The following is a 14329-nucleotide window of genomic DNA, read 5'->3' on the forward strand; positions in this document are numbered from 1 at the left end:
GTGGCTGAATTACAACAATTCTGCAAAGATGAGTGGGCCAAAATTTCTCCACAGTGCTGTAAAGGACTCATTGCCAGTTATCGCAAACACTTGATTGCAGTTGTTGCTGCTAAGGGTGGCCCAACCAGTTATTAGGTTTAGGGGGAATCACTTTTTCACACGGGGCCCTGTAGGTTTGGATTTCTTTTTCCCTTAATAATAAAGACCTTCATTTATAAACTGCATTTTGTGTTTACTTGTGTTTTCTTTGTCTAATATTTAAATTTGTTTGGTGATCTGAAACATTTAAGTGTGACAAACATGCAAAAGAATAAGAAATCAGGAAGGGGGGGGCAAACACTTTTTCACACCACTGTATGTATGTATGTATGTGGTGTTTCACTGCACGGATGGGTTAAATGTGGAGGTGAAATTTCCCCGTTGTGGGACTAATAAGGATCACTTAACTTAAATATAAAGCAGATGTGTTATGAAAAGCACCAGAGTAGCTCAATAAGCTCTGTACACAATGGTCAATTTTTAGAAGAATTGTTTTTTCCTGCTCAAGATACATTTTTTCTGCTGAATCGCCTCATTAAATGTATTGACATTCTACTGTGTTTTTGTTATGATGCAGATATCAGGAAACTTTGACAAACACTGGTGTCAGCAAAGTATTGTGCACTACAAATACTCTACACACTATTATGTTACTTCTAGCAGTTGCATTTCACTAAGGCATTTCTGCTTGCATTGTTGCAAAACTAATATAGGCTAATAGATGTTGACAATTAATTTTTATACAATGCACTATGTAATACACTGTATAAGACAATTAACAACAAATGCTTATGACATTTAAATAAAATTTAACTTCATTGTAAAATCTATATCTAAGAAATAAACTAGTCTAAAAAACCCTTCTAAACTACTCTTGTTTCATAAATCATATGTCACTGCTTAGACCACACACAGGCCCTTGCCAAAGAAACACTTTATTTCATTACTCTGGAACAAGACAACCCACACATGTCTCTCATCATGCAGCGAGATAAGTGCTAAAGGATGAGCAGGCCCATGTCCCTCACAGAAAACTTTGAGGAGCATCAGAGACTCAATTCTCAGTAGAGGGATATTTGTGGGAACGCTGGCCAGCTCCTTGAACTTTCCCATGCCAGAATGTGAAAGCACCAATAGGTCAGTCACTTGAATGGGAAATGTTGCAAAACTACATGCTCTTGAAATATTTAAGGGAGCGCGGGGAACAACCTAATGTCGGGCGCAATTTAAGACAGACTTTTATGTTCTTATACAATGTCAAGCAGCATGTGATTCTGGTCACATTACCACATTTACTAGCATTGGTCTCCCACGAAAATTCAGAGCAATTCGTCTGTGTTTTAGAGATCTGTGCCAAAGAGTGTTTTCAGGGCATAAAAGTTCATTTTTTCACCACAAGTTTTTTTTTTCAGTTACTGAGCTATCTGTGTAAATCACAAAATCCAAGTTTTTTTTACTTTAATCACCATCTTGTTGTCTATAATGTACCATTTTGAAGCATGTGACAAGCTTACAGCAAGTGCTAGCAAGGCTTAGGAACAGCCTCCACACTGCGAGGTTAGTTGTTGCACAGCATTACAACTAAGCCACTAAGTAACTAAGTAAACAAAGACAAATAAAGTAAATTGTCTTTTTGTTCCATATGTTTACACAGATTTTAAAATGAAAAAGAGAAGGCATCAGAAAACAGATTTTCTTCTAGTTTTATTAGTATCTTTCAGATGGAAGTATTTTGGTTTTAAATTAAAGTATATTAATGAAATTGACATTAACAGCTGGTAAAGCTGTACTTATTCAGAAGCATGTTCTGTATTTTACTGGTGTATGATGTTTTTTATTTGTCCTACACTGAACAAAAATGAATTTGTCATGGTCATATATAATTTGATGTGTGTGTGTGTGTGAATTTATCAATTGAGCTGTCTGTCTTATTGATAGATAATATATAATATAGCATGGTTGAAAAATATATTTGTTTCTTACAACATAAGATTATATTGAATTAACTCTGCACTATTTTATCAGACTTTTCTAGCAAGTGTTACAACTAACCCTCTGTCTGTTACCCCCCCATCCATGGGGTAAACTGTAACATTGCACTTCCTGTCATTTTCGGTGTAATTGCACATGAACGGTAGGTGCTAAAAAACAAATTGGTCATTTATAGCAGAGATGTATGTGTGGCTTGCATAAAAACATGATTATTTAAACTTCTTTCAACTTCTTTAAGTTGTGCCCCGCTCTCCCCTATAGTACATGAAGATGGCATTAACTCAATACTGCACAGGAGTGCTTGTAGCTCAGTATAAAATGTAATGAGCAGTAAGTAGTGTTACAACATCAGAATCCACATGATAATGTCACATGATTATTGTAGGGGCGGGATAGTGGAGTATTTCAGTAGTTTATATATTTATTATATAGCTTAGTAGTTTTAATTGAAAAAAATATCAGATCAGTAATCGTCAGTACTCAAGGTTTCAGTGTGGGTATAAGAAAAGAAGATATCTTGCCATCTGTTATGGTAAAAAAAGTCAAATTTACATCTGAGGTACGAAAACCTTCCTCTGCCAAAAACCGTAGGACAGTTTTTAAGAAAGTCAGTGTTAGGAAGGGGAGATATTTGGGGGTTAGTGGGATGGGGCAATTTCAAAGCAGAGTTAATGACTGAGATTGTACAACATTTGTTCTTTTTCTATATCAGTGACCCATTTAACTATTGCATCCTGCTTGTTTGGTATGCCTGTCACAATTATTACATAATGATCTGATGGCAATTATTTGAGCTGAACACCTTTAGAGGGCAGGATATTTGTTAATTTGAGCGAAAGCTGTGTTAGTCTCAATACTACTAAGCTACTAAGAATTGACAGCCAAAAGATGAAACAATTAAGCATCCAGTTTAGCCTCTTTAGTTGCATACAAGAAACAATGAATACAATTCAGCTGTTCATTGCAATTTTTCATACAGCAATTAATTATCAGATAAAATTTTATGATTTTGCAGACTTTTGTTCGGGAGTGTTATAAAGAAGTTTGGGGCTTTAAGTCCTTGCGTTTCAGTGTTGCTGAGTAGTTGCCATGCTATTTGTCTATACAGAGACACACTTTTTTGTAAAAAGAAAAGGTTCTTTTTAAATAGAACAAATAAATAAATTAGATCCTTTTGTGTCCTTACAGTTATATTTGCTTTTATTTATTGTTGAGAAAACTAAAATTAATTTCTAATAGGTTTTATTGTTATGGATCCTGGAAAAAGTAATAAGTAGGATATGTGCATAATTATACACACTGGTATGTCAGCCAGTAACATAACAATTAATTAAACATTAAATAAAGACAACATCTTTGACTGTCAAGTTGAGCCGTGAGGAGTGTGAAGTTGTTGGCTAAAGTGGCTTAAGTACACACTAACACAAGTGTTGGAACCCATGCACTTTCAAAAATGTCCAGTGGAAAGCACAATGTGGTCCTCATTTGCACATGCCCACGAGGACCATGAGGCACTAGGGTGTCCCAAGGTAAAGCAACTCTATTTGTAGTGGCATGGTTTACCTTCAGCCACAGGCATAGAGGCAGAAGCAGCTGTACCTTTAGCCATTGGCAGGGAGCCCCAAATGGCCATGTCTTTAGCTGTGGGCAAGGTGGTTTCATGCCTGTTTGAATTTGTTTCTTCTACATCACTAAAAGTAAGAACTTTAGTTGCCATTGCCAAAATGTAGCCTTTGAAGATGTGCACCTTTTGGTATAGACCCAAAGAGACAGTAACGCATGAGGGCTACTTCTACAGGAGACATGACTAGAAAAACCTGGGAGGGAAGGGTAACAAATTATACACAGGTGGAAACACTAATAAGTACATAGGAACCAACAAGGAGACCAAAGTGAACAGAGCCAAGTCAAGGAAACCATGACAAGAACACATGTGAGAGAGTTACAAGCATGTCAGAGGTGCTTGGCATCTATACATGATTTAACATTTGTTTATTGCATGCAGTTAGAAATCTGTAAGAGAAGATGTGCACCTCATAGTTTGTTTGATTTAGTGATTTATCTTTTTAGGCAAATGTGATTTAACATACTACCAATTTATCTCCAATTTGATAACTCACACAACTTACACTGTACAGATTTTTCATGTTGTTGTGTAAAATATTTTGTATAGCTCTGCTTTGATGCGGCCATAGTGCTTAATGTAAGACACATGGATCAACCGGTTGTACACTAAGTAAAAATTTTAAGGAAACAGATGCTAAAACGAATTGGTCAGCTTCACCCTGATGGGGCCTCGAATGTATAATCTTGCCTAGGGCCTCCTATAGTCCAGAGCCAGCCCTGCATTTAACTGTAATACTGGATTGAGGACTTTCTACAAATGCACACATTTCTAAAGTAACACTTCAGGTCCAAGGCTAACTAAAGGAAAGATTTTTTCGCTTTCATTCTCAGCATGTTGCTCACTGTAACACACAACAGAGCTTAAAATAGCTCGTTGTTCACTGGGCTGTAACTGTGTGCAGGGACGGATGTGTAACTCTTATCTTCTGTTTGTGCTATTGGCCTGTAGAGATTCATTGTGTATACAATGAGATAAAATTGTTATGCTTGACCATTGACCCACATCCTGTCACTGTTAAAAAGGTACCAAAAACACAATGGTGCCACAGATGCTAAATTACACACAGGCTGTATCTGAGGGAAACTTTAGAGAGTTAATTTTTGTAAAGTACTTCTCAAAAAAGAGATATGAACGCTAACTTGCACAGAAGGCAATCCAAATGTCTTAACATGTATCATATATTAACAATGAGTGCTGTCAGAAGTTCAAAGGAAAAAAGTGGAAAATTTTGTATTGTGGACCATATAGAAAAATATAGACTGAACTTTAACGTTCAAGTATCATTTAAGCCAACTTGACATGAACAAAAACAAAAGCACATCGCACAGAAAACTGACTGGATCAGGGGGGTATTCCACAAAGCGAGCTAGCTCCATGAGCTAATGAGATAATTCAATAAGCCCAGCTAATTTGCACCAATTTTAGTTCCATGAAAAAGGCTAAAATAAATATAAAAAATTAATATAAAAGTGCAACTCAGTTTCCATGAAAACATATGCTTTTGGACAAACCTGCTCTGCACCAGGTTATTGTTGAGGCTTAGCGTAGCTTGATCAATTCTATTGGACAAACTGTGTGATGTCATAAAACACTACTCTTGAACAATATTCCACCTCAATACTGTCCAATGTACTTCTGCATACATAGCAAACTCTATTTAAAATTTCATTATGAATTTTTGTGGGCCCTAAAAAAAATACAAATAGCGATATAATTACTTTTTTTAAAAATAGCATAATAAAAAAAGCCAATTATAAATGAGCATGGCTTAATAAACTAATATGGAGAAGATATAAGAAGTCTTTAACTGCGTAAAAGTGACTTAAATCAGAGGTTTATGTAGGAAAAAGATATTACAGACCTCCAAAATATTTGTTACTATTGCCTTTGTAAATGTAACTGTAATGGTCATTCTTGTATGTATATTTCTGGCCTACTGTGAGGTGTTCTGCACACACCCTGTTCAGAATGTACATTTACTTACTAAAAGTACAGATTTAACCAACTGCAGCATCTTCTCCTATTCACACAACAAAATGTGCATTTTACAAAATGTGGATGATAATACTGTAGGCTGAACAGTGGAAAGATATTTTAATAAAGCAGTTAATGATCACATGGATTGACTCACTCCTTGAATTTTTTTGCACAGATTTTTAAAACTAGTACATTTTTAAGATATTATAACAAGACGAAAAATATTTTTTACCAGTGATTTTGTTCAGCCTGCGACAGGAATAAAGCCTCAAGTAAATGTTATATAAAATGATCATATTAAATTACATCCTTCTCAATTTTTCCAATTTTCATTTACACTTTAATTTCTTCTTAGTAGATACTTTTTTGAAGTGAACATCTACTTCCTCTTGCTGGTCCTAGATGCCCTTGCCATATCAGAAAATAATTAGTAGCGCTGAACATTACAGGGTCTCTGGGGAACATCACAATCATTACAATGTCACAATTATACAATTTTTGGATAATTACAGCATTTACAAGCTCTGAGTATGTATCTCCAGGAGGATCAGGAGAGTCAAGACATTTCCCATCATTGGAAGATATTTTTTCACTGGAGAGAATAATGACTGAAGATTTCTGCATGATTTTTCTGAAATGATGGGTCACTGAATCAGGTCCATTAGGACCCACCCCAGCAGAGGCAGTAAGAGGAGACTTCCTTTTGGTTAGATGTAATGTTATATTCATTTGGTTTCTATACATATCGACTCATATTCTGTACAAAAAGATGATCTAGATGCACACTGTACTGTGTGCATATAGTTAACTAACTATACTGTTTAACTTATTCTGCCTAAATAATTAAGCTGTAGTCAGCTTCTTATTCGTTCTACCTTAAATGGTGCAGCAATTACAGCAGCAGCCTCACACCTGATTCACACATGCTACCATTGCGTGGAGTTGGTGATACATCAGCGTGAGTGCTACAGCTGTAACGCACTGGCCTATTATATATACAGCGTTTGAGCTGTGGAGCGGAGCAGCGAGAAAGTTACATTCCTGTTTCCAGACAGGTAAATGGTCACATCAGTCACTCTGCCCAATAAAAATATAATTTACGAAAGTATCCTGGACAGTGAAAATCTGTTTGCAGCACTAATAGTTTAACCAGTATTTTGTCATGAATTAAATTAAATAAATGCGTTTTTTAAGTTTCTATATGGTCTTCTGTTTAATTTCCATTGATTTCCATGGCTTATTTCAGTGTATTGTGCTGTGTGATGCATATTAATATATCTATGACTCACATGTCTGCTATTGTAGTCACTGGAAATTACTGAATAAATAATCGTAAGCTTAGGTGGTTCATGCCCTTTCCGATTGCTTTACTGCACTGCAAATGTCTCTAAAACAGTGGAATTTGCATGTGAAGAGTTGAAATCTCTGGGAAAGATGATGGCAGAGAAAAAGAGCTTGCAAATTGAGCATCAGTTTGCTTAATGAGGGTCAGTGTGCTTCAGAACAGGTGTGAGCAAGCTGAAAGATATAGAAGGTGACGCTATCTATGGGTGGTGGGCCTCTGGGAATCAGGAAAAGAAAACCTCAGAGCCATGGTGTTTGACATTCTGAAATTCCTCCTTCCAGACGATGGGCTTCAACCTTCAATTTTTCATTGACTCAATTCACAGAATTGGCCAATCTCCACATGGCACTCAGCCTTACCATGTCATCATTCAGTTCTCAACGCATTCCTATGGAGATAAAGTGTGGGAAGCCACCATAGGTGTGGTGGTGTTGGAGCAAAGGAGAATCCGCTTCACGACAACTGTGACCGTGGGTGAAAGCAGCATGTGAAAACTTCAGAGGCGCAGGCATCTTCATTAAGGGAGAAACATCATCTGTAAGCAACAACAAGTTTGCATCAGGTACTAGTTGATTTTTTTTTCCATGCAAGTGAACTCAACATGTGGTTTAACATCCAAGAGGATGCCATAGTTACAGATTTTGTTTGGATGATGATGCTCTATGATGGACAAAAGAGTTAACAATTCTTTGGGATATTTGCATTGATGAATCTGTTTTAGGGTTTGTGCATCCACTTTTTTGTTGTCTTGACATCCCAGTTAAAGTTTTTTTTCTCTGCAATGTCTAGTTTTTATTTTACTTTGAACATTGTTTCACTTAATGTTAGGGGTTTATGTGACAACACAAAAAGAAAATCCTTATTTATTTTTGCCAGAAGCTGTAATGGAAGCATAATTTTATTTCAAGAGACTCCCTCATGTGATGATGACATTAAACGTCTCAATGGGGTGGCCAAGCTTTCTTTTCCCATGCATCCCACTATTCTGCTGGTGTTGATATTTTTCTAAACAAATTCAAAGGGGACATATAAGATTCTGTTAGCTCAGAGGAAGGTAGGTGGATTATTATTGTCTTCAGATCAGACTGTTCTTTTTTTTGTTCTATGTAATCTTTATGGAAATAAAACAGCTGTTCAGGCCAAGATTATGTTTACACAGTTGGCTTCCCAATTGTAATTAGTAATTAGTTTATTGAACAAATATCCAGGTGCCTTTCTAATAATTAGAGTAGATTTTAAAGATGCTCCAGACGAAACACTAGACCTGACCCATTTAAAACAGGTCAGTAAATTTAAACCCACTTTGTTCATGTCTGGTCAGTTATCTTTAACTGATATTTGGAAAATTTCTGATCCAAAAAAACGCTATTTTTGAAGTAATTCCTTCAGATCTATTCAGTTTAGAATCAACCTATGGCTTACTAGTCCAGTATGTGTGCATTTTGCTATGCTTCATTTTATGATCATCAAATGATAGTTTGACCCTTGTAGGCTGTAAAAATAGAAAATGCAGTGTACGTGGCTATTGGTTACTACACAATAAATTATTATATGATGAAGTATTTATGAATCGTGTTAAATTAATAACTAGTCAAATATTTGGCAGTAATTGTAAATCATACTCAGAGAGATGAATTCCTTATGTTTAAAGTTAGTGAATGTGCTATTTAGACTAGTAAAACATCTAAAAAGAATAGTCTATACAAGGAGAAATTCTTTATCACAGAACTTCATTATCTTTTATAAAAAAGAAAAACTTTCAGATGAGGAAGAGATTACCTTCAGAAATCATATATATATATATATATATATATATATATATATATATATATATATATATATATATATATATATATTGTAAAAGATGCTTTTGTCCGTTCAACAGCTAAGGGGTTAGAAGATGGCGCAAAAAATACAAAACTAATACTACAGAGCCCAGAGCTGAGCTGAACAAGAAAGAAAAACGGACTGAAAAGTCCCAGCCAGCGTCTTGTCTTAATTTATCTGTGGGCTGAAAAGCCGAATGGTTTTTGCGTTGTGTATAAATAATGAAAAGCTCTCCGTCTTCACACCTGCCCCTGGTGTCCTTCCTCCACCCATCATTAAAGTTGTTACAGTTATTTTTTGGACTGGAAAAAAATAATTATAAACCACAAATGCTTTCTTCCCTTAATGTAAATAACATGGTTACTACTGATTCTGAAAACATAACTATGTAAGTTCATTTTATGGTCAACTTTATAGATATGTGTTTCAAGAAGATAAGTGTCTTGAATATATCGAAAAAATTAGGTCTGTATTCTCTTGTATATCAAACCAGTTGAAATAAGCATCTAAAGTAGAGCTTGTAAGAAGTGAGATCTCAGCTGCAGTTCACTCAATATACTATACTACACTAAACTAGTCATATGACAAACACACAGGTGAAACTATTCAATATTCTGGTGACCAAGAGCGCTGATAGGTACAAAGCTGATCGTCACTGATCACATAATCACCGCTTGACTCCTGGGTAATGGAGTCCATGAGGGACTCCGATTCTACAGGGAAGTCTGCCGTCATGTGATTTCCCAAGGTGTCTTGGGAAATGTAGTGCGTAACACTAAGAGAGTCCATACAAGGTGTGACAGTACCCCCCCCAAAGAGGACGACCCCTACGCCCACTACCGGATCCGCGAACAGGGGCAGAACCAGAGCCGCTGAGGCGCTGGACCAAGGAATCCACTGGTTGGGAACGTCGCAGGCGGGCCGGGAGAGAGCTTGTCAACCAACTACAGGGGCTGCCCCTAGGCCGAGGAGCGGGCTTCTCTGGGTGTCGGCTATGGAAATCTGCTATGAGCGCCGGATCCAGCACATCTCTCGCCGACACACAACATTGCTCCTCTGGGCCATACCCTTCCCAGTCTACCAGGTATTGTAGAAGCCCGCCGCGTCTTCTGGAGTCCAGCAACCTACAGACAGAGTAAAGTGGATTCCCCTCTATCTCCTCCGGTGGCGGATGGGTGACGTCAGGTTTGAGAAGTGAGACATGAAATGAATGAGAAACCCTGAAACGTGGGGGTAAATCAAGTCTATATGTCACATCATTTATTCTCTTGATTACTTTGAATGGCCCAATATATTTAGACTGCAATTTTACGACAACTTCCCTCGGTGTTGCGGAAATCCCTTGTGGCCAGCCACACCCGATCCCCAGGTTGATAAACCGGCGTGGGTCCACTGTGACGATCAGCCTGTTCTTTGTGGTGCTGGAGAGCAGTCTCGATCCGTTGGTGGGTGTCTTCCCACACCTGTTTGCTCCTGGTCATTCACTCGTCCACTGCTGGAACGTATGTCTGGACTCCATGGGGCTAGAAGTGGTTGAAAACCTAGAATACACTGGAATGGGGTCATTCCAGTGACAGAGCTGGTAAGGGAGTTTTGGGCCATTTCAGCCCAGATTAAATACTTCGACCAGTCAGATGGGTTCTCATGACAGAACAGTCTTAGAAATTTTCTGAGTTCTTGGTTTACCCCCAAAAAAGGCTGCCCAAACCTGGGAGGTGAATTGTGGTCCTCTGTCCAAAACTATATCTTCAGGTATTCCAAATACTCGAAAGACATGTTGGAATAATGCTTGCGCTGTCTGGAAGGCACTGGGAATGGAGGTGAAAGGCACAAAGCGCACCCCCTTGGAGAATCTGTCCACTATGGTAAGAATGGGGGTATGGTCTTGTGATACTGGCAGGTCAGTTACAAAGTCTATAGCAATGTGGGACCAGGGTCTGTTTGGTATGGGCAAAGGCATTAATTTCCCTGCAGGTAAAGTCTTTGGCGTCTTGCACTAAGAACATACAGAACATGAGGAAACGAAAGAATGAATGTCCTTCATCATGGACTCCCACCAATATCACTGTGCTAAAAGCTTGTAGGTTCTGGTTTCACCAGGATGTCCTGAGGTTAACGCAGAGTGAGCCCAAGTGATAAGCTGAGTACGGAAGGGCCCGGGGACATAAAGTTTCTGTGGGGGACATTGGCTAGGTATTTGGATATCATGTAGTGCCCTCTCGATTGCTTCGTCCACCTCCCAACATATGGAGGATATGTTTATGTCAGGGGGCAGAATGCGTTCAGGAACCTTGGACTCAGTGGGGGAGTTTTCTTCTGGATAAACCCTTGACAACGCATCTGCCTTAGTGTTCTGGGATCCTGGTCTATAAGTGATACTAAAACGAAAGCGGGAGAAGAACAATGACCATCGGGCTTGACGAGAATTCAGTTTCTTAGCAGTACGAAGATACTCTAGGTTCTTATGATCCGTTAAAACGGTGAAAGGGAATTTGGCTCCTTCTAGCCAATGTCTCCATTCCTCTAGGGCTAGTTTCACAGCTAACAATTCACGGTCTCCTATCCCATAATTTCTCTCGGCTGGGGACAGCTTGTGTGAGTAGAATGCAATGGGGTACAGTTTTTGGGGAGTTCCTGTTCTCTGAGATAGCATCAAGTACGTGAATGCAGAAATTGACCGCAACAAAGCAAGGCACCGAGCCCTGGAAAGCTCGTTCCATCCGCTACTCACAGCTAGAGTTCTTAATTCTAGAGAGTAATCAACAACTGAGCGATTGCCTTGATGTAACTTAGACAAGATTTCCCCGCTGATTTTACCCTCATACGGGTGATCAAACACCATCTTGAATTCTTTCAAAAACTGTTGATATGAGAGATGGTTTGTGACCCCAGTTAGCAGTAGCCCATTCTAAAGCTTTATCGGCTAGTCGTGACACTATGAATGAGACTTTAGCTTGGTCTGTACTTGCAGGCGAGTTGTCAAAGTAAACAGAACATTGTAACATAAATCCCCTAAATTTGTCAGGGTCCCCAGAGAACTTTTCGGGTTTACTAACCGGATAAACAGAGGTAGCATTGTCCTCAGTAGCAGCTTGGATACCAGTGGCAGTTGTGGTTTCCGTGAAGTTCATCGCTTGAATTTGCCCAGTCAGTCCTTTCACACTAGCCACCAGTTGAGCTAACTGAGCCTGCTGTTCAGCTTGTTGTTGTGCGAGTGATTCCAGAGAATGTGTCACTCCGGCCAGAACATGCTGATGTCGACCTAATAGCTGCCCTTGTTCAGATAGTGCCTTCTGGAGGGCTTCTGAATCTGCAGTCTGCATGTTAGGCGAGGTATTCTGTAACCATTCAGCGAAGTTCAGACATGTGCGGTTAAAAATGAGAAGACAGGCTTTATTTACACCAGGCAGAGTTGTAGGCAAAGTACAAACGTGGGTCAAAACCAGGAAGCGATATATGATCATGAATGTGATCATAACACCAGGCAAACAAAATCCAGAGGGCAAAACAAAAGACAGAGTTGAAAATGCAGGCAAAAAGGTTCAGAATCACAAATCCAAAAAATCCAGCAAAGGTACAAAAGGGTAAGGCAAAAACAGAGTCAAGGAAACAAGATCGGGGTCAATAAACAGAGTAGGTCAAAACAGAAGAAACGCTCAGTAAGTTCAATAATGAAGCAATACCTCACAAAGAACCCTTTCTAAAGCCCGGGCTTATATACTACACTAAACTAGTCATATGACAAACACACAGGTGAAACTATTCAATATTCTGGTGACCGAGAGCGCTGATAGGTGCAAGGCTGATCGTCACTGATCACATGATCACTGCTTGACTCCTGGGTAATGGAGTCCATGAGGGACTCCGATTCTACAGGGAAGTCCGCTGTCATGTGATTTCCCAAGGTGTCTTGGGAAATGTAGTCCGTAACACTAAGAGAGTCCATACAAGGCGTGACACGTAGTAAAAAGTAATTACAGTGTTCATGGTCATTATGTCATTACGAAGACCACGTAGGTAGGCAAGCTGTAACTCTAACTGTGCTTTGATAGAGCTCGTCTCTTCATCATTACTGCTGTTACAACCCTGCAGATGGATAAAACCAAGCGAAGTAGACCAGAATGACCACGCAAATGATGAACAGATATGTAGATACTTTAGATGCAGTCTCCAGAAAACACTACGACAGGGGTGTCCAGTCTTATCCACAAAGGGCTGGTGTGTCTGCAAATTTTCATTCCAAGCCAGCAGGTGATTCCACTTCTTTAATCAATTGCTCAGCCTTCAAACAAGTGATCATGTGCAGTCCTACTTTGTTAGAATGAAAACCAGCAGCTACACCAGCCCTTTGTGGATAAGATTGGACACCCCTGCACTACAAGGAGAAGATTAGCTAGATTGGTGGACTGGATCTGTATAGTCTGCACATCTCCAGAGTTCAGAAAATTTGTGAGAGTTCACAAAAACTAATAAAAGTGGTTGGCAAAGTTGCCAAAGCTCTTACATAATAAACTCATACATTTATATATCAAGTTCATGTCAGCTTCTTATTTGCCCCCTTCTCATTTGAATACGAATACGAAGCCAGCATCAGCATAAATGCATTAATTTGCTTCAATAAATGCATCTTAAATCAACAAATACCTGAAATGTTCTCTTGGAAATGTGGACTAAGCAGCAGAGTGAAGCTTTATGAGCCATTGGAGCTGTTGAATGGTTCTCACTGGCTGATCTAATGCTGCATCCCAAACCACACACTTCTGTACTTCACCTACTACACTAATGAGTGCACTTCTAACAGGATATCCATTATTTTTGCATACTATTTAGTGCTATCATGCGGTTTGGGATGAGAAAATAATAACACCATGGGCAATCTCAGCCATTTAGATTTTAGCTTTCATTTGTTACCACTACAGCAACAAATCAAATAAAATCAAGGCAATATACTCAAATAGCCTAAATTGATTAATATGCTTTGAAAAAAATAATGTTGGGAAAAAAAGTGTTTTACTGCCCCCACCAGAACAACAGAAGATACTTTCAGCATCTGCTGCTGCGTTTAAAAATAATAATAATAATAAAAGCATTAATAAAAGTATTTTGCAACATTTTAAGTTCACCATAGACACAATTTATCTATTTTACTGCCTATAATGAATACTATAGGCAAATATAGTGTAAAACCATGAGAGGCTAATGATAAACAAAATATTTCCCAAAATAACTTGTGTGTGATGGGGCGGTTGCAAGAAGTGTTGCAAGCATCCCCAGTATCCCCTTTTTCACGAAGCAAGCTTATAAAAGTCAAGCTTATTTGGATTAGCCTCGCTTAATTTAGCCTCACAGTTGACTCAAGGCTCAGTGGATTCCACTAACACAATTAGATTGAAAATTAGAATTTTTTATCGTTTTATTATGCTCATTTTATATAACATTAACTTGAGGCTGCACAAAATCACTAATAAAAGTATTTTTTCTCTTGTTAATAAAAATGCACTTGTTGAAAAAACCTTTGTAAA

The sequence above is a fragment of the Colossoma macropomum genome, unplaced genomic scaffold (genome assembly GCF_904425465.1).
Source record: "Colossoma macropomum unplaced genomic scaffold, Colossoma_macropomum, whole genome shotgun sequence".
Classification (NCBI taxonomy): domain Eukaryota; kingdom Metazoa; phylum Chordata; class Actinopteri; order Characiformes; family Serrasalmidae; genus Colossoma; species Colossoma macropomum.